This window comes from Ursus maritimus, unplaced genomic scaffold (assembly GCF_017311325.1).
Source record: "Ursus maritimus isolate PB19 unplaced genomic scaffold, ASM1731132v1 scaffold_6, whole genome shotgun sequence".
Taxonomy (NCBI): Eukaryota; Metazoa; Chordata; class Mammalia; order Carnivora; family Ursidae; genus Ursus; species Ursus maritimus.
Window position 1 is genome coordinate 52,699,652 of NW_024426774.1, and position 5,426 is coordinate 52,705,077.

General features: G+C 38.0%; 1 pseudogene; it reads left to right on the plus strand.

Annotated features, from left to right (window-relative positions):
* The first annotated feature begins 774 nt into the window (after window positions 1-774).
* Window positions 775-1,030, plus strand: LOC103671334 (annotated as a pseudogene).
* Window positions 1,031-5,426: the final 4,396 nt, after the last annotated feature.

The window sequence follows — 5,426 nt, forward strand, 5'->3', positions numbered from 1 at the left end:
GTCATCTTTCCTTGTGTCACCACCACTTTCCCCTACCCCCACCTCTCCATATCCTCCCTTACATCATTTTCCACATCACTCAAAGTGAAAACTAAATTTTCTTAGAGCCTTCCATGATCCACACAACCCCTTGCCTCCTGACCACATCTCCACCATCCTCTCCCTCCTTCATCTTGACCTCCGTGCTGTTGAATAAATCAAGAGTGCCACTTTCCCAGGGTTTTTGCACTAGCTCTTCCCTCTGCCTGGAATGTTCTTTCCACGGATGCCCACTTGGCTCACTTCCTCAGCCCTTTTAGCTTTTGCTCAAATGCTCCAAGTATGGCCTTTCCTATCTAGTCCTCCATCTCTCCCGTCTTCCCTCTTGTAGTTACCACCATTTCACATACTATATATTATACGTAGTTGTTTATTCTGTCTTCCCCAACTAGAACCTAAACTGCAAGAAGGTAAGGGTTTTTGTCTGCTTGATTCACTGCTGTATCCCCTTGAACGTAGCATTCTGCTTAACACGTAATACATGATCAGTATACAGTTAATGACTGAAGAGGAAAACATGGTGCTTTGAGGGAATTAAAACAAAACAAAACAAAAACAATTTGAATACAGTACATAATGGGTGAGAGACCAGCCTGGAAAGGTATAGTGGAACCAAATCAAGTTGCATATTTTTGCCATATTAGCATGGATTAAGAATTATATAAGCTAAGCTTTGCCAGAGCTGGTTCCTGAGGGCATGGGGTCCAGCAGAGTGAAGATTTAAATTCCAAGGTCATGGCAAAACATCTGAGGTTCATTGCCAGGACTGTGATAGCATAAGAAGGGAATGTGGAAGGTGCATACAGGACCCTAAATAGAATCCACACCATGGATGGACTCCCTGAGGATGTTAAGTGACAGTTGGTATTATAAAAAGTCTTGTCACGGACAACAAAGGGAAAGCCATGAAACCTTCTGCTGGATCTACAACATGGAAATGGCTTGCAAGTTCAGCTTCTTGATGTGTAAGAATCAGGCAGATCCATGGTAGGGCTCCTGAGACCTGTGGATAGTAGGCCCAGTATGAAAATCCCTATCCAGCTGTCTCCTGTCTTCCTCCAGTGCCATTTTCTCTTACCTTTATTATAAAAACGACCTGATTCTCCTATCCCCCCAACAAAAAAAGAATTATATAAGCTATATTACTTGCTCAATTTAACAAACATTATGCTCCTGATAAAGGAAATTCAACTCTGTCTACATCCACAGGGGACACTGGCTGTCATGCATAGCTAGCTATTTTAAGTCTGAATTTTCAAAATGTTCTGGTGTGTGTGTTAATGTTTGAAGTACTATCATGGATACAGACACACACACACACACACACACAAATAGATACCATATAGTACACACATATACACATACACACATATATACACACGAGTATATTTACAGACATACATATATATGTGAGTTTTTGAAATAAGCAAGAAGAGACAGAAGCAATGCAATCAACATCAAGAACCATCTTATAAAAGCAGAAAGATGGAGAAGTGGATTGTTTGTGATCTATTGAACTTAGGACAAATGAATTTATGAACAGCCTTCCTGAATTAACCTATTTGTAAGTAGACTATATTGACTCCACAGATTTTTATTTAGTTGTAGTCCATAATCCGACTATGGAAAATAATATCTTATAAACTAAGCCTCAGCAGGACAGAATTTCTAGTTAATGCCTATGAAGTGTTTATCCTGAATTGATTGGCTGTTCTATCACACACAGCCAGGTTGACTGGCCATTCTAAGCAACAGGACCATTTAGAAAGCTCACTATGATAATCCTTTTACAATACTCTGATGGACCATTTGTAAAGGGATAAATTTTGTTAGAACTAATGTGCCTAAACCACAATGGCCTCTGCCCAGTAAGATCACATATGTGGGCTGCTTGGTAATTTCAGATTTATTTTTATCACCTTGAACTGTTACGTATGGTTAATAATATAACAGCTAATTTATCCAATGTCAGAAGATCTGTTTGACTGTCATAATGTTTCCAGAAAAAAAAAAAAATCCCCTGTCCAATGAAAAGATACTATATGCTTTCACTATGGTCCTTCAGGTCTTTCAGAACTGAGTCTCTGTAGAAAACACGAGACTTGTATGCATATGTAAGCTGGCACTCTAGCTCCAGATGTAATTGAAGACACATTTCTCCATGGATTGAAGTGTTGTTTAGAAATACATTTCCCATTATACTCTTTTGCACATTTAAGTTTTTTTTTTTTTTAAGAAATGGTTTCTTTCATGGTTTCCTTTTTTTTTAAAAAAAATTAATAATGTGAGGAGAGGTCTGTTGTTGTTTGGGTGTGGCTAAACCAGTTGTGGCCCTTTGAATATTCATGTATTGGAATAATCATACCCTCTTTTACTGGAAGCCATTCTGTTTTTCTCACAAAAATTCGCAAGACCTGCTTCTTCCATTTTCCTTAAATCTGGGTTGATCAGGAATATAAATTTCAGTCAGATTCTTGGTTTAAACAACCCTGGAAGCAAAGTGACCACATATTTTTTAAGAGCCTCTTCCATGAGCCTGGCAATTTTGTGATGAGTGTTACCACCTCTTCTCATTGTTCTCATCTAGGACAGCCACTCCCGTGTTGGAGAATGGCAAGAGCTGAAAGTCTCGTTAAGAAAGGAGGCAATCAGCAAGTGGATGTCTAGTTCATTGTTCACTCTTTCTCTGGTGAACAGTGCTTTTGCGTTGCTGGTGGAAATTCAAGCGTGAAGCCAATTTTTATGCTCTAGATGGCAAAAAAATGCAGCTAATTCCAAAGGGTTTCTCCTTCTTCCCCTGGCAGCTGGTATGTTTATATAGTGGGGATGAAAGGCTTGACATCTGTGTTTACATTTCTACGTAGCAGGGTCCCCCAAACCCACAGTTAGGAATCATTTATATCCAAGCACCTCTGCCCCAGAATTACAACAGCAAAGTCTTTCAACTTCTTCTCGGCAAGGGCCTTTGATCTCCCTGTGCAAAATGCTCTCTGATGAGTTGTGATTGGAAGAGGAGGGCTAGGAAGGTTTTATACTTTGACAGCTTCCTCCCCTCTCTCCACCCCCAACCATATAGGAACATGACCCAGACCTTTAAGTACCCAAACCTCCTTCTATAAATTCCCTTGAATCATTAGATTAAAATTAAAATAGACTAGTGCAACCAAAGCAGTGGGTCTCAAAAAATTTGCATTTTTAACAAGTACTCCAGTTGATTCTGATTTTTGATTCCAGGTAGATTAGAATCACCTGGGTTGCTTTTCAGACATGGAAATTCTAGAACCTTATGCAACTCTACTTAATGTGAATCTCTAGGTGTGGTTCCAGGAATCTGTATTTTTTATATCTTGAGATGAATCTTATGTATGTCATTGCTTAGGAACTCTTAAACTGGTTGGCCATGGGGACAGAACTTTTAATTTGAGGGCTAGGGTATACTTGTTTTTGTTGCAAGATAGCATCTCTGTGACCCTTTCTGTGAAATGGCAATGGTCTTCTCAAGTCAGAATCAGTGTAAGTTGATAAAATCATTTTCTTTGAACGTTTGAATGTCTTAATTTTTCCTGATCACATTATACTACTTTCTATTCATAAATTTTTGACTTGTAAATTGAGGCAAAGGAACTTAGCAAGTTAAGAAATATTTGTGGAAGCAAGACTTCTGAAATTTGATCTTGGACCTGATCTAAGTTTTCATTGCCTAGATTATGTACCAAGCAATGAATTCCATCATCTGTACCCCATCGTCAGAAATGATATCCTGCTTTTTTTTAAATAAAAAAAATTTCTATTGAGGTCATTGTAGATTCACATGCGTTTGTAAGAAACAATACAGAGAGATCCTTTGTCCCCTTTATCTCGTTTCCCTCAACGGTAACATTTTGTAAAACTGTAGTTCAGTATCACAAGCAGGTACTGACATTCATACAATCCACAGATCTTATTCGGATTTCCCCAATTTTATTTGTATTTGTTTTTGTGCATGTGTGTGTATTTAGTTCTCTATAATTTTATATCCTCTGTAGGTTTGTGTATCTTCCACTGCAGTCAAGATACTGAACTGTTCCATTATCACAAGGATTCTTGAGTTTCCCTTTTATAAGCATACCCATCTCTCTCTTGTCCCCTCTCTGAAATCTTGACCCTTGATAACTACTAATATGTTCTCAACTTCTAAGTTTTTGCCATTTAAAAAGTGTTACGTAAATGGAATCATACAGTATATAATCTTCTGGGATTGGCTTCTTTTTATTCAATATGATTCCCTGGAGATTCATCCAGGTTGTCATTTGTGTCAATAGTTCTTTCATTGATATTTCTGACTAGTATCCCATGCTTTGAATGTACACAGTTTATTTAACCATTCACTCTTTGAAGGACACCTGGGCTGTTTCCAGCTTTTGGCTGTTATGAAAAAAGCTTCTATGAACATTCGTGTACAGGTTTTTGTATGAATATAACTATGCTGGTATTTTATCAGCCTCTTCAACTTTTATACTTTTTAAGGCTAATCACAAACTCTATCATATCCATAAAATCTTCCCAGTTAATTTCATTTAACCTTATATTATCCCCTTCCTGGCTGTCAAAGCAACACCTGTCTGTACCAAGCATTTTAGCATTTGCCTACAGTCAAATTATTTCATGTTATGTTCATTGACTTCTCAATGAGATTGGGAGCTCTTTAAGGGCAGGGACCACATCATATCCCATTTTTGTATATCCTGTAGTACCTACCAGCAAATGAACCAACCAGGCAGATAATGTATTATTTTTTCATTTACTCTGACTTCCTTTTGTGCCTCTGTGACCAACAGAGTATATCATGCTAAATACTGTGTTGATATAAGAATGCATATTTAGAACATGGAACTTCCTCTTGATGAATTTACAATTTAGCTAGAAAACTAAAGCCAACACTAATGCATGTGAGGTTATAGAACAATGAGCTGCTGTGATTTTGATGCCGAATACATGGACAGAGAAGAGAGAGATGAGTGTGGGCTGGACAAATTAAGAATGTTTCATGGAGAAAGTGGATTTTAAATCAGTCCTTAAAGAAAGAAAGGAGTGATATAAGAATTGGTGGAGAAGGAAAAGATTCTAAGTAGAAAGAATATCCCAGTGTTATAGGGGTGCTGTGAGGTGAGTTGCTCAAGAAAAGTCTTGATGATTGGAATAGGTATGTGAGGTGTGACCTGACTATGGCAGGTCTTGGAAGGTATGTATGACATATCTATGCTGCTTCCATCTTCTAGAATATAAAATTGGTAACATAAACCCACAGGAACTAAACATGTTGAGGTAGGTCCAGGCTGTTAGGCTGAACTCTAACTCTGTCAGACTTAGGACCTACTGTCCTCTAGGAATTTCTGAACTTTCAAGAA